At 41.3% G+C, this 23,357-nt stretch overlaps 1 protein-coding gene across 6 annotated transcripts in view; it reads right to left on the reverse strand.

Moving 5' to 3' along the window:
* The window catches only part of KDM6B (lysine demethylase 6B), a 459,620-nt gene that overhangs the window by 68,987 nt on the left and 367,276 nt on the right, over positions 1-23,357 (reverse strand). For 4 of the 6 annotated variants that reach the window (XM_053718307.1, XM_053718310.1, XM_053718311.1 and 1 more), the window contains one exon: positions 10,327-11,809. The gene's annotated coding sequence lies outside the window, so the exon portion shown is untranslated. Of the gene's footprint in view, positions 1-10,326; positions 11,810-21,120; positions 21,136-23,357 lie in introns of those variants that run through there. The other 2 variants (XM_053718308.1, XM_053718306.1) reach the window with 2 other exon arrangements.

Consider the following 23,357-nt stretch of genomic DNA (forward strand, 5'->3'; position numbering starts at 1 on the left):
ATCATCCTCTCTCTCACTCATCCTCTCTCTCTCTCTCTCTCTCACTCATCCTCTCTCTCTCTCTCACTCATCCTCTCTCTCTCTCTCACTCATCCTCTCTCTCTCTCACTCACTCATCCTCTCTCTCTCTCTCACTCACTCATCCTCTCTCTCTCTCTCACTCACTCATCCTCTCTCTCTCTCTCACTCATTCTCTCTCTCTCTCACTCATCCTCTCTCTCTCTCTCACTCATCCTCTCTCTCTCTCTCACACATCCTCTCTCTCTCTCTCACTCATCCTCTCTCTCTCTCACTCATCCTCTCTCTCTCTCTCACTCATCCTCTCTCTCTCTCTCTCACTCATCCTCTCTCTCTCTCTCACTCATCCTCTCTCTCTCTCTCACTCATCCTCTCTCTCTCTCTCACTCATCCTCTCTCTCTCTCTCTCACTCATCCTCTCTCTCTCTCTCTCACTCATCCTCTCTCTCTCTCTCTCTCTCACTCATCTCTCTCTCTCTCTCACTCACTCATCCTCTCTCTCTCTCTCACTCATCCTCTCTCTCTCTCTCACTCATCCTCTCTCTCTCTCTCACTCATCCTCTCTCTCTCTCTCACTCATCCTCTCTCTCTCTCACTCATCCTCTCTCTCTCTCTCACTCATCCTCTCTCTCTCTCTCACTCATCCTCTCTCTCTCTCTCTCTCTCTCTCTCTCTCACTCATCCTCTCTCTCTCTCTCTCTCTCACTCATCCTCTCTCTCTCTCTCACTCATCCTCTCTCTCTCTCTCACTCATCCTCTCTCTCTCTCTCTCACTCATCCTCTCTCTCTCTCTCTCACTCATCCTCTCTCTCTCTCTCTCTCACTCATCCTCTCTCTCTCTCTCACTCACTCATCCTCTCTCTCTCTCTCACTCATCCTCTCTCTCTCTCTCACTCATCCCTCTCTCTCTCTCTCTCACTCACACTCATCCTCTCTCTCTCTCTCACTCATCCTCTCTCTCTCTCTCACTCATCCTCCTCTCTCATTCCTCTCTCTCTCTCACTCCTCCCTCTCTCTCAACTCACTCCCTCTCTCTCTCTCACTCATCCTCTCACTCATCCTCTCTCTCTCTCACTCATCCTCTCTCTCTCTCATCCTCTCTCTCTCTCTCATCCTCTCTCTCTCTCATCCTCTCTCTCACTCATCCTCTCTCTCTCTCACTCATCCTCTCTCTCTCTCACTCATCCTCTCTCTCTCTCACTCATCCTCTCTCTCTCTCACTCATCCTCTCTCTCTCTCACTCATCCTCTCTCTCTCTCACTCATCCTCTCACTCATCCTCTCTCTCTCTCACTCATCCTCTCACTCATCCTCTCTCTCTCTCACTCATCCTCTCACTCATCCTCTCTCTCTCTCACTCATCCTCTCTCTCTCTATATATATACACACACACACACATACATACATACACACACAGGGGACAATAATTCTGTTTAACATTTGGAAGCCAGTAAGAATATTTAGGAGCCAGACAATGGCATTTGTATATAGGTATATGGAGAATAACCCAGGGTTACAATTCTATAGGACAGGGGCTTCTGTAGCAACCCAAGGGTTGCAGGTTTGATCCCCGGTGAGGTCCACTCAGCCTTTCATCCTTACAAGGACGATAAAATGAGCAGCGCCTTGAGACCCTTACGGGTGATTAGCCGCGCTTTACAAGTACCGAATACAAAAGGGACAGTATACACAAAATTTTCATATAACTGCATGTAATAGACACTACTATAAAGAATAATATGCATAGATACTCATATAAAAATCCAGTATAAAACCGTTTAAAAACTTAATTTATTCCCAATTTAGCTCTGTTAAAAAGGTAGCTAGAACACCCACTTTAAGTGGGAAATAACAGACACTCCCCCCCTCCCCTTTCCTTTGGCATATGAAAAAGACCTTTTACACAAACAGAAGCAAGCTAGAGTAGGTATACCTCGGCATTCTCTTAAAACTTTGGGGCTTGGTTAGGAGTCTGAAAATAAGAGCAATGTTATTTAAAAATAAGCAAAACTATACGTTTAAAAAAACAAAACAAAAAAATCCTTGTATGGGCTATATAAATGGATCATCTTCAAAAAAAATTTGCAAAGAAAAATGTAGTGTATAATGTCCCTTTAACATTTTAAACACTTAGTAAAATGCTGTATAGAGAATAAGGGCTCTAAAGAAGTCCCTAAAAATAAACACATACAGTAAATTGAAAGTGTGTGTAAACTAGTGTGGTTAGCACAGTGCATTAGACAGTGACACTATTTAAAACATCCCATAAAAGTAAACATTCTGATAAAATGACCCATGTAAGCACAGTTATATATATTTCCTGTCACTGCAGTCAAACAATATAATGCTGGCAAAATACACAAAAAAACAAATTATGCTTACCTGATAATTTAATTTCCATCGTGGGGAGGAGAGTCCACGGCTTCATTCATTACTGTTGGGAATTTAGAACCTGGCCACCAGGAGGAGGCAAAGACACCCCAGCCAAAGGCTTAGATACCTCCCCACTTCCCTCATCCCCCAGTCAAGCCGAGGGAACAAGGAACAGTAGGAGAAATATCAGGGTATAAATGGTGCCATAAGATTAATTAAATTTAGGTCCGCCCATGGGAGATACGTGCGGGAGCCGTGGACTCTCCTTCCCACGATGGAAATGAAATTGTCAGGTAAGCATAATTTATGTTTTCCCTCTAAAGGGGAGGAGAGTCCACAGCTTAATTCATTACTGTTGGGAACATATACCCATGCTCTAGAGGACACTGAATGAAACCCGGGAGGGTAAAAGGCGGACCCTAATCGGAGGGCACCACAGCCTGCAAAACCTCTCTCCCAAAAACAGCTTCCGGAGAAACAAAAAAACGTAAAATTTGTAAAACTTTGTAAAAGTGTGTAAGGAGGACCAGGTAGTCGCCTTACAAATTTGCTCCATAGAGGCCTCATTCTTGAAGGCACAAAACAAAGCCACAGCTCTAGTTGAATGAGCTGCGATTCTCTGAGGAGGCTAATGTCCCACTGTCTCATAGGCCAAGCAAAGCAAGCTCCTCAACCAAAAGGACAAAGAAGTAGAAGAGGCTTTCTGCCCCTTGCGCTTCCCTGAATACACCACAAAAAGAGATGTAGACTGTCTGAAATCCTTTGTAGCCTGAAGATAGAACTTTAAGGCACGATCCACACCCAGGTTATGAAGTAACCTCTCCTTAGAAGAAAAAGGGTTAGGACACAAAGAAGGAACAACTATTTCCTGATTGATGTTACGGTTAGACACCACCTCGGGAAGAAACCCCAAACCAGTGTGAAGCACAGCCTTATCCGCATGGAAAACCAGATAGGGATGCTCACATTGAAAGGCAGCCAGTTCAGATACTCTGCGTGCCAATGCAATGGCCAACAGGAAGAGAACCTTCCAGGACAGAATCTTAATGTCAATGGAATGCATAGGCTCAAACGGAACCTTCTGCAATACCTTAAGGTACAAGTTTAAGCTCCATGGAGGAGCAGACTGTCTAAAGACAGGCCTGATTCTAGACAGAGCCTGAAAGAAAGATTGGATGTCAGGGAGCTCAGCAAGTCTCCTATGCAACAAAACTGATAATGCCGAAATCTGTCCCTTTAAGGAACTGGCGGCAAGACCACTTGGAGAAAGGACAGAATCCTTCACCTTATGCCAAGGATATCCATGCTTCTCACACCAGGACAAGTCCTCCACACCTTATGGTAGATGCGACGAGTAACTGGCTTCCTTGCCTGAATTAGAGTATCAATCACAATTTCAGAAAAGCCTCTCTTGGCCAAGGCTAGGCTTTCAATCACCACGCAGTGAGCCTCAGAGAATCAAGATTTTGATGTTGAAAAGGACCCTGTTCCAGCAGATCCCTGCGACAGGGTAACCTCCATGGCGGAGAGGATGACATCCCCACCAGATCCGCAAACCACGTCCTCAGCAGCCACAATGGAGCATTCAGAACGGCCGAAGCTCGCTCCTGTTTGATGCATGCCACTACACGAGGTAGAAGTGGTAACTGTGGAAAAAATATAACCTAGGCTGAATCCCCAAGGCACCGCTAAGGCATCTATCAGCTCTGCCTGGGGATCCCTGGACCTCGACCCGTATCGGGGTAGCTTGCCATTGAGTCTGGACACCATGAGATCTATCCCCGGCGTTCCCCACCTGAGACAAATCTCCACAAACACTTCAGGGTGGAGAGACCATTCCCCAGGATGGAAGGTTTTCCTGCTGAGAAAGTCTGCTTCCCAGTTGTCCACACCTGGAATGTGAATCGCTGAGAGCGAGCTGCTGTGGGCTCCGTCCACTCCAAGATCCGAGACACCTCCCTCATGGCTAGGGAGCTCCTCGTATCACCCTGATGGTTGATGTTAGCCACAGAGGTAATGTCGGTCTGGAATCTGATGAAGCTGAACGACCTCAGAGGAGGCCATGCCTTCAGAGCATTGTAGATTGCTCTGAGTTCCAGAATATTTATTGGGAGGAGAGACTCCTCCCGTGTCCATTTTCCTTGTGCTATCCTGGTACCCCAAACAGCTCCCCATCCTGCCAGACTCACGTCCGTGGTCAAAATCTCCCAGGATGGTCTCAAGAAGGATGTCCCCATGGACAGTTGCTCCGGACGGATCCACCAAGAGAGGGAGATCCGAGTCCGAGCATCCATGGATATCTGCTGTGATAGATATGAATGATGGCCGTTCCACTGTCTCAACATGCACAATTGAAGAGGTCTGAGATGGAACCTGGCCTAATTAAATGACGTCTATGGTGGAAACCATGAGTCCGATCACCTCCATACACTGAGCTACCGAGGGGCTTGAGGAGGACTAAAGGGCAAGACAAGAGGACGCAATCTTCCTGCGTCAAACTCTTTCCTGAGTTGATCTTCCAACCGTGAGATTGTAGCAAAAGAAGAGCCCTCAAATGATCCTCTGCGAGACTGAGTGACGGTGCCTGAACTAGGATGTCGTCCAGATAGGGCGCCCAGCAATGCCTCTGGATCTGGCCACTGCAAGTAGTGCCCCCAGAAGCTTCCAGAAGACTCTCGGGCCGTCGCCAGACCAAAAGGGAGGGCCACAAACTGGAAGTGTTGGTCCAAAAACGCAAATCTTAGGAACTTGAAGTGGACCACTGTGAATTGGCACATGAAGGTAAGCGTCCTTCAAGTCTATAGTTGTCATGAACTGTCCCTCTTGAAACTAGGGGCAGAATAGATCTGATCGTTTCCATTTTGAACGATGGAACACTCAGAAACTTGTTTAAAGCATTTAGGTCTAGAATCGGGCAGAATGTGCCCTCCTTCTTTGGAACCACAAAAAGATTTTGAATAGTACCCTAGACCCCCCTTTCTTGCTTGGGGTACTGGTACGATAAACACAGAGAGAGGAGAGATCCTCACACACTCTAGAAAGGCCTCTCTCTTTTCTCTTTTCTTGAAGACAGGTTTGACAGGAGGAATCTGCCCCTGGGCGGATGGGATCTAAACCCTATCCTGTAACCCTGGGCAACAACTTCCAGAACCCAAGGGTCCTGAACGTCCTGCAACCAGGCTTCTGAACAGAGATAATCTGTCCCCTACTTGGTCCGGAGACCGGTTGGGGGCCGCCCCTTCATGCCAAAGTTGTCTCGGCGGGCTTCTTGCTCTGCTTAGACTTGTTCCAAGAATGAGCCGGCTTCCAAGTTCCCTTGGACTGGTCCGCTTTCGCGGCGGGCTGCTGGCACTGGGCCTTGTCCACATGAAAGGGACGAAAAGTAGATCCTTTAGTCTTAGCCTTCTTATCCTGCAGTACGAAAGCTCCCTTGCCTCCCGTAACCGTGGATATGATCGAATCCAATCCTGGGACCGAACAGAATCTTTCCTTGAATAGGCAGGGACAACAGCCTCGACTAGAGGTCAATGTCCCGCAGACCAAGACATTAGCCACAGAGCCTGCGAGAATAAAACGGAAAAAAACCTGACACCTTAGCATTCAGGCGAATAATTTGCATATTGGCATCACTGATGAAAGAATTGGCGACCTTCAGCGCCTTAATCTTATCCTGTATCTCGTTGATGGAAGTGTCCCCCTCGACTATTTCACACAGGGATTCACGCCAATATGTTGCAGCTCCAGAAACTGCAGCTATGGCTGCTGCTGGCTGAAAAACATCTTCTTTAAAATGTTTTCCAACTTTTTATCCATGGGCTCTTTAAATTACAAACTATCCTCGAGGGGAATAGTTGTCTGCTTCATGAGCGTGGAGATAGCACCATCAACCTTAGGGACAGTACCCCACAGCTCAAGCTGAGAGTTTGGAACGGGGAACAGTTTCTTAAAGGAAGAAGGAGAAAAGGAAGAACCTAATCACTCCCATTCATTCTTAATAATATTAGCCATCTTAACAGGAACCGGGAAGGCCTGAGGCACCACCCTGTCCTCATATACCTTATCAAGCTTACAAATCTTAAGTTCCTCCGGAAATTTCGGTTCCGAAACCTCCAGAGTAGCAAGCACTTGCTTCAGCAAAAAGCGCAATTCTCCATCCTAAAGCTAAAGTCAAGCTCCTCCGCAGTCGGAGGTTTAGATGACATGGACTCCTAGCCAGAAGGGGCCTCCTCCGAAGAGTCGGAGTGGGCCTCATCATTGAATAACGCCTCTGATATTTCCATAGGCGTAGACAACCCCTGGGCCGGGCCGCCATGATACGCCCTACGCTTGCACTTAGTAGAACGTGGTAATGCATGGATCACTTTCGATACCGCCGTTTGCAGTTGATCCGCAAAATCTGACGGCCAACAAATCTCTCCCGCAGGAGTAATGGTTGGACCCTGGGGCGCTGCATGTGCAATTGGCGATGAATGCAGGGAATGCACCTCACGGGACAGGGAACCCTCAGAGGTGGACGGCTCAGTAGTACTAGACATCCATTTACTTTTAGATGTCGTAACTTTATCAAGGCATGTGGAACATAGTTGAGCAGGCTGTTCTACCAGAACCTCCTCACAATAAACACAGGAATGAGACCTTGTTAAAGAGGTGTCAGAGTCCTCCATAGCTTGTCCTTTAATTATGGACTAGATTAACTTAATAAATAGGCACCTTTATAACTTCCAATGGTTGGGGCACTCACACCCCTCCTATGACCCGGACTACGGAAACCGTTTCATCTCCTCGCGCCGCTGATCAAAAGAGGAAGAGAGATAGCCACACCCGGTCACATGAATGCCTGGCAGGACCGCCCCTGCCTAAGGAGAAAAACGTGTCCAAAAATGGCCGCACAATACTACCGTAAGTCCACCTGAAAGTTCCCTACATTGCCACAGCCTCATCTCGCACATACGCAGGCAATGACACAATAAACAATATGTATAAACCACCCCTGTTCAATAATCCCCTTTCCAGAAAATATTAACCCTTGATTCTTTAAAGATAAAAGGATGTCACACTGTGACCCTGGTCTTCCGTGTTATCCTTAGGTAATAAAAAATGAAACGATCTTACCAGAATCTATGCCGTGGAAACTAGGAACACTGGCCCTTTAAGTGTGGACAGGTTAGAAGCCTCGCTGACGCCGATTGCTTGTGGAGCTGTTAATATGATTCGGGATGGTTTTTGCAGAAAGACTCTCCCCTGCATCTCTGGACTCCAACTTTTGCCCAGGCTCTCACTGAGAGGGTGACAGTACTACTTTAAAAACTTAAGTCACAATGCGAAGAGTACTAACCTCCATAACAGACTACTTCGATCTTCGCGACTTCTCTGGCCTGTCCTCCTGTGAGCGAAAGGCAAAGAATAAATGGGGGATGAGGGAAGTGGGGGAGGTATTTAAGCCTTTGGCTGGGGTGTCTTTGCCTCCTCCTGGTGGCCAGGTTCTAAATTCCCAACACTAATGAATGAAGCCATAGACTCTCCTCCCCTTTAGATGGAAATAAAGATTTACCCAAGCCAACCTCAATGCCCACAATGCACCTGTACACAAAAAAGTCACATATTTAATAGGAACATTATATACAAATTGGAAGCTGCAACTACAGCTTTATATCTGCATTTTGCAATAAATTATTGTAGTCAAATTAGTATATTTTTCATACCTTTTCTTTACCCTCTACCTGAACTATAAATGTGCATAGTTGTTCACCTATGTGCAAGAGTAGAAAGAACAAACCAGCCACATTTTTCGTTCATTAAGGGGATATTAAACACTTTGAAATTGTACTACAAAATGTTTAATTATATATAGTTTATGGGAATTAAAATGCATTATTTTTTAATGCTCTGAATCATACAAGATTAATTTTGACTTTCCTATGCCTTTAAGCTGTACTGTAAAATGTTCTCCCCTTGGTTCCATATGACCCATTTTACCTTCCGGAGTGTATTAAAAACTGTTTAAAAATAATTATTTACCTTTATATTAAAAAGTGTTCAAATATCCTGCAGCAACTTTGAACACAATTAACTAATCAGCTGCATGCCTAAGTACACTGTCCCTTTTTTTTTATATATATATATATATATATTTATTGAAAGATACACATTTCAAGACAATACAGACACAAATCAAGTAAGATATGTTTAACATGGATCTTTCCATAGATAATAGTCCATCTGTAGCTTTAAAAAAAAAAAAAAGGAAAAACGTCCATATGCTGATATATAGTCCAATGCTATCATGATATCCACATCAAGGTATAGTGTGATTCCATCTGCTTGCCCGAGTATCTGTGCCCCTTCATTTTAATTTATACAAACAACAATAAAACAAAACAAACCCAAAAGAACAAGAGAAACAGGTTCAACCTTACCATAAACAAGCTAGTATAAACAATCATCTCATACATTTTAATTCAGCTGACTCAACAACTTGAACCCCCACTAGGAGAGAAGGAGAAGGAGGGGGGGAGGAGAGAGAGAAAAGAAAAAAAAAAAAAAAAAGGGGGGGGGGTCTCTGCTCTCAGAAAAAGGATACCACATCTATCTCATCTATAGGCTCTAATATTTCTGAGTTTGAAAGAGAATCATACAATGCTCTCCATTCGCCCCTTAGTGCCATTTCCATCATTAACTCAGTTTGCAGGAAGGGTTCTAAAATTTGTTTTTGTTTCTCTATCTGTAATGTCCCTGTCCCTTTTAAGGAGCATTGAAGTCAAAATTAACTTTAATGATTTAGATACAGCACATAAATGTAAACAACTTTCCCATTCACTTACATTATTAAAATCTCCACATTTTTTTCTATATTCAGACTTCCTGAGGCATCAGCTCTTACTGAGCATGTGCAAAATTCACAGGATATACACATAAGCATTTTTTGATTGGCTCTCACATGGTGCAGGGGAAAGGAAATGTAACTTACTCTGAAATAAGAGACTAAATGCTTTTGCATTGTCTTTTTTATTATGTATTTGTTGATTATGCTATTCTATCCTATTTATTTGTCCTTTAAATACATGTGTGTGGCGGAAACTGTTTTTACTTTACTTCTATTATCACATTTACTTTGTTCTCTTTTTATCATTTAAAAAAGGCCTTTAGATAGGCTCTAGAAGCAATGAACTACTGGGAGCTATCTGGTAATTGGCGGCTATACACATCTCTTGTCATTGGATCACCATATGTGTTCAGTTAGGTCCAAGTCTGAAGGTAACTTTTCAGGAGTTAAACACATAGTTATATGCTAGCAATAGTACACTTATAAAATGTGCAAACACAGAGCATTATATTTTTATGTCCATATAAGATTATAATGTAATGTACTCTCTCACTAGCTCCAATAAATCTTGGTCTATATGTAAATACCAAGGGGCCTATTTAATAAAATGTCTGTCCAACATGATCCGATTAGCGGATCATGTCCGACAGACATAGCTGAATGCGGAAAGCAATACGCTCTCCGCATTCAGCATTGCGCCAGCAGCTCTTGTGAACTGCTGGTGCAACGCCGCCCCCTACAGATCCACGGCTAATCGCCGATAGCAGGGGGTGTCAATCAACCCGATCATATTCGATCTGGTTGATTTCACGCAATCTCTGCCCGTCTCCTCAGAGGAGACAGACAGGTTATGGAGCAGCAGTCTCTGGCGAGTCTAAAGGCTCGCCAGAAACACGGCTCTTCAAGCTCCATACGAAGCTTGATAAATGGGCCCCCAAGATTTAACCCTAAGCTGACAGCTCTGCTTGTACATTCTCTTTGATCGCCAACTTTTCCCTTTGTATAAGCGCACAGCTGACAGGCAAATGCTATACACACAGTTTCTCCAGTCAACTGACATAACTATATAGGAGTAATCCATATATACAATCAATAATAAAAAAAATCACTTACTGTGTCATCGAGGAGGGGGGGGGGGGGATGTCAAATCAGCCTCAGGAATCACAGGTTTTAACGAGGGAGATCCTGCGAAGAACAGGAAGAATTACAGGACGAAGAGATAGTTTGCAGTGACTGCATGTAAGAAAGGGCTGGGCAGCCTAAGTAGTCATGTGCCATTAGCCAATCAGGATTTTGAGAATGCACCTGCTAGAACAAAAGTGGTTAACAAGTATCTCACACATTCAGTGCAGCTGATGCATTTATTTATATTTGCTCAAGCAGGGATTTCTTAAAATTCAGGCCTGTTAATGGCAGTCAATGACAGCAGTTACAGAAGCCTAGTGATGGAGATTGACCAAGCAGAGACATGATAGTGCTTGTGGGAAGGATAGTTTGTGTGTGTGGGAACGGGGTATGGAACACATGTACGACAAAGGGGCTGAATGTACGCCAATTGCTATGGTTTGTGTGAGTTTCTACGTGGCCTCATTATATCAAGTTATAGGGCCTCATTTATCAAACCTTCAACTGTATTAAGCTTGTGTCAAAATACAGTCTATAGTTATACTGTGATTCCCACTGAAAAAAAAAGAGAAGAAGATTGATATAAAGAATGCTTCAGTCTTGAATATTTGAATAGGATCAATTACAGCGTTATCCTCATGGAGATGTTGTCCGGCTGCAAATCCAACAGATTTCAAAGTTATCATACCTTCAAATGGCTTGTCCTCCGCACCACAAACATCGCAGTGGAAACAAGTTCACATCTGTTACCTTTGAGCTTGCAAACATCATAGGAAGCAAGGAAGCGAGAAACAAAGTCTGGCAGAGCAAACAATAAACAGTCTACAATAAGCAGGTATAAAAGAGCAACCCACAGCTTAGTTGTCCAGTATATTGAGTAGTTCAACTGGTGTTGTTTTGTATGCACAAAACAACTACGCCAATGGTTTAATATTTGAGCACTATTAAAAAAAAAAAAAAGGCAAAGTTTATGAATAAAAATCGAAAAAAGGCAATGTTTATGAATAAAAAATGAAAAAAAGAAGTCGGCAAATAATTTCGCGGCACATTTATATAAAATCTTTCATAACAGCCGTTGTGTTATAAAAAAAACAAATCATTCTATTAAAAAGTACATAAAAATAACTAAAATCTAAAAAAATGCTCACTGTGAGTTGCCATTTTACCTAATTTAATAAAGGCAAATGTGATAAGGTAACTTTTTGTTAACTTTGGGTAGTTGGTCCTCTTATAGCGTGTGGCTTGGAACAGTGGATGTATTTGCATTGCGTGATGTCCAACCTATCTGAAGGTTGATAAATGGGGCCCATAGTGAGTGAGTATATGGCCAAAGTAATAAGGGCCGCGCAGTGTGTAGTAAATTAAATATCTCAGCTTGGATGAGGTGAAGGGTGCTGTAGATGACCGTGCCTTTTCCTCAGGGCTGGGTCGAGCTTCAGAGTATCACTCCCTAACCACTTCTGCCAGAGACCTGCAGAGCATTACTTTATTAAAACCGCTTTCTCTACCCACAACATCAAAAAACACCTAGTAAAGACACAGATATACAAGATACATATAGATATATGATGGACACAGATGACTATAAATACACAGGGCTTATGATAATGTGCCACAAAGTATAGACGCCAAACTACTACATATACGGTAACAGCATTTACAACCAATCGCTAGAAAAAAACAATACTTGTAAAAGAACTTTCAAATTATTTACGACATTTAAAACATTTTGGTTTAAAAAAAATCTTAACATATACAAGAAAAACACCCTTTGTCAATATTAAACATTCATGATTTTAAGTATATAATAATAAAAAAATGTAAATTAGATTTTAAAAAAAGAAAAATCATGAAAGTTTAATACCAACTTGTATGTCCCTTTAAAGGGACATGAAACCCAAAATGTATCTTTCATGATTTAGACAGAGAATACAATTTTAAACAACTTTCCAATTTACTTATATTGTTTAATTTGCTCCTTCTCTTATAATTCTTTACTGAAAGGTTTATCTAGGTGAGCTCCGGAGCAGTAAAGAACCTAGGCTCTAGCTGCTGATTGGTGGCTGTATATATATATATATATATATATATATATATATATATATATATATATATATATATATATAGTAGTATATTGTTGCTCCTTCAACAAATTATACCAAGAGAATGAAACAAATTAGATAATAGAAGTAAATTAGAACATTGTTTAAAATTGTATTCTCTATATGCATCATGAAAGAAAATATTTGGGTTCCTTTAATGCATAATGAGAGTGCAGACCCTGTTAAAAAAAAATGCATAACATAGATATAGATTGTGTTTCACCATTCAGTTTGGCTCTCAACAACACAAACATTATTAGTATAAAAGTGAAGTTAACCTTTGCATGTTTTAAAATCAGACCCGGAATCCGAGCGATATTTTACAGGGACTTTAATTGATCACTTCTAATAAGGATGCACTGTAACTTACTTTTTAATCTAGCCGTGCCATTCTATTATCCCACACTCTAGCTACAAAAAAAAAAAAAAGCCGTATAGCTAGAGCGCCGATTGGAAAACAATTTTAAACCATTAGCTCACAAACATATGAATATTAAAGTGGGCGGCCAGAGTGTGGGGTATTGATACGGCTAGATTAAAAAGTAAGTTACAGCGCATCTTCATTAGAAGTGATCAAATAAAGTCCATCTAAAATATTGCTTAGATTCTGGCCCTGATTTTAAAATCATGTAAGTTTACCATCACTTTAATATGCAGTATATTTGCTGCTTTGTACATATTTTCAGAACATTATATGTTGCACTATATTTCCTTCCTTCAGAAATTATTGACCATTGATGGCATTCTTTGTTGAAAGCTAAACCTGAGTAGGCTCATAAACTGATCTTTAAGCTATTGAAGGCCACCTCTTATCTCAGTGCATTTTCACAGTTTTTCATAGTTAGACAGTGCTAGTTCATGTGTGTCATAACATTGTGCTCCCTCCAGTGGAGTTATTTATGAGTGAGCACTGGTTGGCTAAAATGCATGTCTGTCAAAAGAACAGAGATAAGGGGGCAGTCTGCAGAGGCTTAGATACAAGGTAATCACATAAGTCAAAATTATTGTGTTGGTTAAGCAAAACTGGGGGATGGGTACTAAAGGGATAATCTATCTTTTAAAACAATAAAACAAACATTTCAAATATATGTCCCTTTAATATGCATAAGCGTGTATTTCAGGCAACTGTAGGGATAAATTACTGCATAATGTCTCCGTCAATCAAGGGGTTATATCATGGTGTGTTATTCTTAAACAAGTGGCTTAAAGTGACGGTAAATCCTAGCGTTTGTAAAACGTTAGGATTTACCAGTGAAACAAAGGGAACTTTCAGTCATGAAGTATAAAATATTAATACTTCATGCTGAAAGTTCCTTTATTTGTCTGAAGCATTCGCCGTGCTGAGCTCCTCAGGCAGAACGCTATTTTGCTGTGAGGTGACGTTTCCACCTCTTAGCCAATAGCCGTGCAGACCAGCTGGCGCCATTCCGGATAGCTAGCATGCTATTGGCTAAAATCACCTCACAGCAAAATAGCACTCTGCCATTGGCTGCCTGAGGCACTCAGCGCGGCAAATGCTTCAGATAAATAAAATAACTTTTCCCCTTGATTTGTTCCACTGGTAAATCCTAGCGTTTCACAAATGCTAGGATTTACCATCACTTTAAACACTATTTATGGGTTTGTTTCTGACAACCAAGGGGCTAAATAAATCACATTCATGCATAAAAAATAAAAAAAAGTCTGCTACCCTTATACCTTGACAAAATGTAGCTTTCAGTTTCCTATTTGTCTGACACATTTGGCTTAAAGGGATAGCGTATTAAAATTAATATTGTTTAAAAAGATAGATAATCCCTTTATTACCCATTCCCCAATTTTGTATAACCAATATTGTTATATTAATACACTTTTTACCTTTTAAGCCACTGTAGACTGCCCCTTATCTCAGAGCTTTTTACATTGCTTCTTGCATTTAGCCGATCAGTGGTTCTTGCATAACCATTATCATTCTCCACGGGATTGAGCACAATGTTATCTATATGGAACACATGAACTAGCTCTGTCTAACTGTGGAAAACTGTGAAAACGCACTGAGATAAGAGGCGGCCTGCAGGCAAAAGTATATTAATAAAAACAATGTTGGTTATGCAAAGCTGGGGAATAGGTAGTAAAAAGGTGCTATATATCTCTTTAAACAATAATATAAAATCAAGGAGCCTGCCCCTTTAATGAGTAGAGTTTTTGCACATCAGTGGGCAGCATTCAGGAAGCAGCTCATCTCCAGGACTCCCACTGCTTGTTTTATCTTTTACGGGCTAAGAGGGAGAGGCATCTGCTTGACCAGGTGGCACTGCTTTTTCCATGAGGATGGACATAAACTGACCTGTCCTACTTTTCCAGGGAGCTTTTACGAGCTGCCTAGTTACTGTGTTTGCTAATTGTACAAGGAACACTTTGTGAGGATCATCTGTCTAGAGTCAGGAGGAAGCCCTCGGCACTATGTTTCCTGCAGGACTAAGGGCTGAAATGTACCCTTGCTAGAGTAGTCTGTGATGTTACTTAGAAATGACCATGTGATTAAAGGGACATAAAGCTTTTTATGCAAGTATAGTATACAGCAAAACATTTCTTTCATGATTCGGATAGACTATACAATTTGAAACAACTTTCAAATTGACTTTTATTATTTAATTTGCTTAATTCTCTTTGCATCCTTTGTTAAAAACATACCTAGGTAGGCTCAGGAGCTAGCTGCTTATTGGAGGCTGCACCTATATGCCTCTTGTCATTGGCTTAACAATTGTGGTCAACTAGATTCAAGTAATGCCTTGCTACTCATTCAATAAAGGATACGCAGATAATAAAACAAAATTGATAATAGAAGTAAATTGGAAAATATGCTCTATTTGAATCATGAAAGAAAAATATTGGGTTTCATGTCCCTTTAAAAAGGGACAGTAAGCTTTTATTGAGATTGAAAGTGGTTTAAAATGAAATGCTCTAATGTACTTATATATAAGAAAAATTGGCATTGTTTTCCTACTATCCTTCGTTGAAGAGTAGGCTAAAGCGCAGCAATGCACTACTGGGAGGTAGCTGAACAGATCTGGTGAGCCAACGACAAGAGGCATATATGTGCAACCACCAAGCACAAGCTACATTATACTGCTTCTCCTGAGCCCACCTTTGTATGCTCGCAAACAAAGGATTCCAATACAACAAAGTAAATTTGATAATATAAGTAAATTGCAAAGTTGTTTAAAGGGACAGTCAAGTCCCCAAAAAAACGTTCATGATTTAAATAGAGGATGTAATTTTAAACAACTTTCCAATTTACTTTTATCACCAATTTTGCTTTGTTCTCTTGGTATTCTTAGTTGAAAGCTAAACCTAGGAGATTCATATGCTACTTTCTTAGACCTTGAAGGCTGCTTCTAATCTGAAAGCAGTTTGACCACTAGAGGGCATTAGTTCATGTGTTTCATATAGATAACATTGAGCTCATGCACGTGAAGTTACCATGGAGTGAGCACTGATTGGCTAAAATGCAAGTCTGTTAAAAGAACTGAAATAAAGGGGCAGTTTACAGAAGCATAGATACAAGGTAATCACAAAGGTAAAAAGTGTATTTCTATAACAGTGTTGGTTATGCAAAACTGGGGAACTGGTAATAAAGGAATTATCTTTCTTTTTAAACAACAAAAATGCTGGTGTTGACTGCCCCTTTACAATTGCATGCTCTATCTAAATAATTAAAGTTTGCTTTTTACTTTACTGGCCCTTTAAATAACAAACAATTGGGCAGACTGGAGTGTGTTCTGAGCTTCCTCCGTGCTGAAAATGGATTACTCAATTTTAAGATCACTTTATTAATATCTTTCTCTAATTGGCAAGAGGAAAATAAGATTAAAAATACTCAAGACTGTTAAAGGGGTATGTCCCTTCACTGCAAAAAATAAAAAAATTAATTCAGAGTTAAAGGGATAGGAAAGTAAAAATTAAGCTTGCATGATACAGATAGAGCATGTCATTTTAAGACACTTTTAAAATCACTTCTATTTTCAAATGAGCTTTGTTCTCTTGGTATCCCTTGTTGAAAACGAATACACATATTCTACACTAGTGGGAGCTAGTTGCTGATTGGTGCCTGTACACATTTGTCTCTTGTGATTGGCTAATAAGATGTGTTCAGCTAACTGCCAGTAGTTCAATGATGTTTCTTCAGCAAAGGATAATAAGAGAATGAAGCATATTTGATTTAAAAAAAAAAAAGTAAATTTGAAAGTTGTTTAAAATTGTATGCTGTATCTGAATTATGAAGGAAATTGTTGGGGTTTCCTGTCCCTTAAATGACTTTAAAGAATTTATTTTGTATGCAATTGAGTAATTAATATATGGGGAAAAAAGTGTTTAATATCCCTTTCAAAAGGTACAAAAATGCAATAGTTTGTGAAGTTTATAAGGTTGTGGCATATTATTTTAACACACATCTTAGATCTATACTGAGTGCATTAAAAAATGTCTGTAGCTTTTTGTTGTTTCAGTGTTTTATTGCAAACTACAGTACATACAATTTACTTTTATGTTCCTTTAAAGGGATATTAAACCCAAAAGTCTTATTTCATGATTCAGATAGATCCTACAATTTAAAACAACTTTCCAGATTACTTCCATTATCAATTTTGCTTCATTCTATTTGTATTCTTTATTGAAAGAGCAGCAATGCACAACTGGGAGTTAGCTGAACACATTGTTAAGCCAACGATAAGCAGCTATGTGCAGCCAGCCACCAATCAAGCAGCTAGTTCCAAACTCCTGAGTTTACCAAGGTTTGCTTTTCAACAAATGCTACCAAGAGAACAAGGCAAAATAGATAATATAAGTAAATTGCAAAGTTGTTTAAAATTGTATGCTCTATCTGGTATCACAACAGAAAATGTTTGTGTTTTATTTCCCTTTTTTTTTACATGAAGGAGTTTACTTAAAATGTTACCCCTGGCTCCTAACTTTCTTTCGTTATTCTCCATATATCTCTATATCCAGGATGGTCACGGGTTGGAATGTCTGCCCACTTTCCTACCCGCTGTTTTCTGCACCAGGGCACATGACCTGGCTTTAGCAACAGACCCAGCTCCTCCCAGGACGCGCCCCAAATTCACTTGATCCCATCACATTCATTGGCCCGTGTCTTCCATCACTGCCCCAATCAGAAAAACACAGGCCTAGTTTCCAAACTTTAGCACCTCATTGAAAACTAGGCCACAAATGTTCTGCTGCCAACAAGTCTCCACACTGTTAAAGCAAACAAAATATATAGTGAATTTACTATCTACATTTTACTGTGCTTAAAGGGATATGAAACCCAGATGTTTTCTTTCATGATTCAGATAGAGCAGGCAATTTTAATCAACTTTCTAATTTACTCGTATTATCGATTTGTCTTTGTTCTCTCAATGTAGCCACCAATCAGCAAGCGTTACCCTGGTGCTGAACCAAAAATGGGCCAGCTAAGCTTACCTTCCGGATTTTCCAAATAAAGATACCAAGAGAACGAAAAAAAAATTGCTAATAGGAGTAGATTAGAAAGTTGCTTAAAATTGCATGCTCTATCTGAATCATGAAAGAAAAAGATTTTTTTTTATTTTTATGATTCAAATAGAGCATGCAATTTTAAACAACTTTCCAATTTACTTCATTCTCTTAGTATCGCTTATTCAGGGAGCAGCAATGCACTACTGGGAGCTAGCTAAACACATCAGTAGGCCAATGAAAATAGGCATATATGTGAAGCCGTCAATCAGCATGTAGTTCTCAGCCCCTGAGCCTACCTAGGTATGCATTTCAACAAAGAGTACTGAGAGAACTAAGCACATTAGAAAATAGAAGTACATTTCTAAAGTTGTTTTTTTTTTTAAATTGTATGATTTATCTGAATCAAGAAAAAAAAATGGGTTTCATTTCCCTTTAACTAAACAAGGGAACTGATTTTAATATTCACAGAGGTAACACAAACCCTACTTTACAGACCACATTTTCTTAACCTGCCTATGTTTTATATCATTTTCTGCACCCCTTTTAATTGAATTTGGACAACCGTGCGTAATCTGGCAATACTGTACAAATGATATACAAATGTTACATTTTCATACACGTGCAGCATCGCCAAAGTTTCTCAAATATTTCCCACTGCGGTGATGCATCTCTCTACAAATATCATAAATTCACTTTGTGCTGTTATGTGCCGGTGCCAGGTAATTCGCATCTTCAGATGCATTTTACCTTTTCTGCTTATACAGAGAATTGGAAAACAGGCATTCATTAGACTTTACATAAAGATATATGAATACATTTTTTGTATATATAAGAAATTAAGCTCTCCATTTCAAAATATCTGTGGACAAAACAAATGTGTTTTTAAAGTATTTAAAACTCATTAATAGCAAAAGTTGACATTGTTTTGCTGTCCATTGACATATATATATATATATATATATATATATATATATATATATATAATTCTTGTACTTTTCAGCCAATCACTCCATAGAAAGTTGCAGGGTTAGAGTGCTGGATATGTGGTCCCTCTGGGAGTAGTAATAAAAAAAAATTACTTTTTTCACAAAGCATAACTTTAACAATACATTGATAATCAATTGTAAGTTATTAAGCATATTTGTAAAAAGCTGACAAGGAAATATCACCTGAGCCTCTTTATGTAAAAAAGGAAGATATTTTACCTCAAAATTTCTTCAGCTTACAAGAGTAAGTGCTCTGGTAACAATTATACTTCAGCTACTGTCCGGCTGCAAGTTGAAATAAAATAGCCAATCAGCAGTGCTTTGAGGTTATGCTATGCTGTGATCTCATGAGATTTCATAGTTAACTTCCTTAAACTGAATAGGGAAATAACACGATTGTGCCTGCACATGCCAGATGCACACTCCCTTGCAAGTCTTGGGACTAGTATCTCTTTAAGGTAAATATCTTCCTTTTTTACAAATAGATATTCAAGTGATATTTTCTAGGTAGCTTTTTACAGCTATGCTGCACCACTTCCAAGTGCTTCAACATTTGGGTGTTATGTCCCTTTAAGTAAAATTTATAAATAACTGCAATATTATTACCTCATAAATCCACCCGTTTAGCAAACTTTTCTGTGGAGAACATTGCAATAGTCAAAATTAAACGTTCATGATACAGATAGGGCATGCAACTTTCCAATTTACTTCTATTATGTAATTGGCTCTGTTGCAACAATATACACACAGCAGGATTTAAATCATTAGCCAGTAAGACCGATTTAAATCATGGTTTCCTTTTTGCAATAATAACTTTTCAAATTAGTTTTCCAGTTATATTAGACCATGACTGATTTGGTTCTATATCATTAGATACGCATGGATAGTTCATTGACATTAATGAAATTATTGGGAGGGGAATTATCTCCAGTTTCATAGGTTAATCATTCATATTTGATCAACTTTCACCTGTGCTTTATTGTAAGGAGAAAAATCAGAAGTTTGTATGCTCTATCTAAAACCCCAAATTTTTATTTTATGATTATGTCCCTTTAAGGTCTATTTCTCAACTATGTATGTTTATTTTATAACATTCTTGCTGTAAAGAAAGGGCATGTTATTTCTGCAGACACAAATTCACAGTTTTGAGAACTACAAAACCAATATGTGATAATATCTTAAAGATAGAAAAATTGTCCAAAATAGTAATGAATAACCTTTAGATTATACTTTATCTTAAATAGAAACTATCTTTCTAGGAGTAAATTAGAAAGTTCCTTAAAATTGCATGCTCTATCTGAATTACAAAAGAAAAAATTTGTGTTCAGTGTCCCTTTAAATAAAAAATATATAAAAAAAATAATTAAGATTTTTTTTTTTAACCCTTTGAGTGCTAACGACGGCTCTGAGCCGTCACAAATTGTCCCAGTCAGGTCCTGACGACGGCTCAGAGTCGTCGTTAGCACTCACCCACCTTGAGAGCAATCTAGGGGTTCCCACCCCGGAGATCTGGCCTAAATAGTGAGAGACATCGCCGGGGCTTCACGATTCGTGCAATGACGTCACCGCGCAACTTTATTTAAAATTAACAATAGACAATATAGGGAAATCGGAGCATGCTGCTTAGAAGCCTGTATATCAGGCATCTAAGCAGCTACAGACCCCCAAGACCCACTGTTGGAAAGGTAATCACCTAACCTTTCCAATGGTATAAGTATTGGGGATCTGGAAAATATATATATATATTTTTAAAAAGTATAAAAAAAAAAAATCTAAAATCCAGCTTAGCACCCAGGTGGGAAATGGCTTAGCAGCCAAAGGGTTAAATCATTTATTTAATCCACCCTGACACACAGCAATCAGTACATGTGTGCCCCTCTTCTTGTGATGCAACCTAGAGTAACTTACTCCTTGTAATGATGTAAGCTTGTTCTCTGGAGGCTGGAGGCAGGTGTGAATGGGTGTTTATCGTTTAATAGACAGTACCCTCCTCCCCTGGGTGCTACCAAGGAAGACAGCACTGTTGCTAGGTAAATTACTACGGCGCCAAAGCACATGGAGTTCCACATGGAGTAAAAACCTCTGAATGTTTCTTCATTCATGAGGATGGTGCAGATTCCTATTGTCTGTTTCTCTCAATAAAACTCTACATTATCTCCTGTATATGTGAATTGTAGAGGAAGGAATAACACCTAGCTGCTGATGGTGTGTGTATTTACCATACAGAGGGGAGATGCAGACGGGTCTCTTGTCGATGTGGGAGCTTACAGTATTATTCTATGTCATTCTGCAGTGCAAAGAACAGAATTATAGATTACTTCAGTCTCTGTGACCCTGCACTATGAAGAAGAGATATGTAGAAGTGCACAGCAAAAGAGACAGGCTTATAGCACCTGTATACCCATGTCACCCAGCAGCAGGAGGGACAGGCTTATAGCACCTGTATACCCATGTCACCCAGCAGCAGGAGGGACAGGCTTATAGCACCTGTATACCCATGTCACCCAGCAGCAGGAGGGACAGGCTTATAGCACCTGTATACCCATGTCACCCAGCAGCAGGAGAGACAGGCTTATAGCATATGCATACCCATGTCACCCAGCAGCAGGAGGGACAGGCTTATAGCACCTGTATACCCATGTCACCCAGCAGCAGGAGAGACAGGCTTATAGCATATGCATACCCATATCACCCAGCAGCAGGAGGGACAGGCTTATAGCACCTGTATACCCATGTCACCCAGCAGCAGGAGAGACAGGCTTATAGCACCTGCATACCCATGTCACCCAGCAGCAGGAGGGACAGACTTATATCACCTGCACACCCATATCACCCAGCAGCAGGAGATACAGGCTTATAGCACCTGCATACCCATATCACCCAGCAGCAGGAGAGGCAGGCTTATTGCATCTGCATACCCATGTCACCCAGCAGCAGGAGAGACAGGCTTATAGCACCTGCATACCCATGTCACCCAGCAGCAGAAGAGACAGGCGTATAGCACCTGCATACCCATGTCACCCAGCAGCAGGAGAGACAGGCTTATAGCACCTGCATACCCATGTCACCCAACAACAGGAGAGACAGGCTTATAGCACCTGCATACCCATGTCACCCAGCAGCAGGAGGGACAGGCTTATAGCACCTGCATACCCATGTCACCCAGCAGCAGGAGGGACAGACTTATAGCACCTGCATACCCATGTCACCCAGCAGCAGGAGGGACAGACTTATAGCACCTGCATACCCATGTCACCCAGCAGCAGGAGAGACAGGCTTATAGCACCTACATACCCATGTCACCCAGCAGCAGGAGGGACAGGCTTATAGCACCTGCATACCCATGTCACCCAGCAGCAGGAGAGACAGGCTTATAGCACCTACATACCCATGTCACCTAGCAGCAGGAGGGACAGACTTATATCACCTGCACACCCATATCACCCAGCAGCAGGAGGGACAGGCTTATAGCACCTACATACCCATGTCACCCAGCAGCAGGAGGGACAGACTTATAGCACCTGCATACCCATGTAACCCAGCAGCAGGAGAGACAGGCTTATAGCACCTGCATACCCATGTCACCCAGCAGCAGGAGGGACAGGCTTATTGCACCTGCATACCCATGTCACCCAGCAGCAGGAGGGACAGACTTATAACACCTGCATACCCATGTCACCCAGCAGCAGGAGAGACAGGCTTATAGCACCTGCACACCCATGTCACCCAGCAGCAGGAGAGACAGGCTTATAGCACCTGCATACCCATGTCACCCAGCAGCAGGAGGGACAGGCTTATAGCCCCTGCACACCCATGTCACCCAGCAGCAGGAGGGACAGGCTTATAGCCCCTGCACACCCATGTCACCCAGCAGCAGGAGGGACAGGCTTATAGCACCTGCATACCCATGTCACCCAGCAGCAGGAGAGACAGGCTTATAGCACCTGCATACCCATGTCACCCAGCAGCAAAAGAGACAGGCGTATAGCACCTGCATACCCATGTCACCCAGCAGCAGGAGGGACAGGCTTATAGCACCTGCATACCCATGTCACCCAGCAGCAGGAGGGACAGATTTATTGCCCCTGCATACCCATGTCACCCAGCAGCAGGAGGGACAGATTTATTGCCCCTGCATACACATGTCACCCAGCAGCAGGACAGGCAGGCTTATTGCACCTGCATACCCATGTCAGTCAGCAGCAGGAGGGGCAGGCTTATAGCCCTTGAATACCCATGTCACCCAGCAGCAGGAGAGACAGGCTTATAGCACCTGCATACCCATGTCACCCAGCAGAAGGGACAGGCTTATAGCACCTGCACACCCATATCACCCAGCAGCAGGAGAGACAGGCTTATAGCCCCTGCATACCCATGTCACCCAGCAGCAGGAGGGACAGGCTTATAGCACCTGCATACCCATGTCACCCAGCAGCAGGAGGGACAGGCTTATAGC

This window comes from Bombina bombina, chromosome 6 (genome assembly GCF_027579735.1).
Source record: "Bombina bombina isolate aBomBom1 chromosome 6, aBomBom1.pri, whole genome shotgun sequence".
NCBI lineage: Eukaryota > Metazoa > Chordata > Amphibia > Anura > Bombinatoridae > Bombina > Bombina bombina.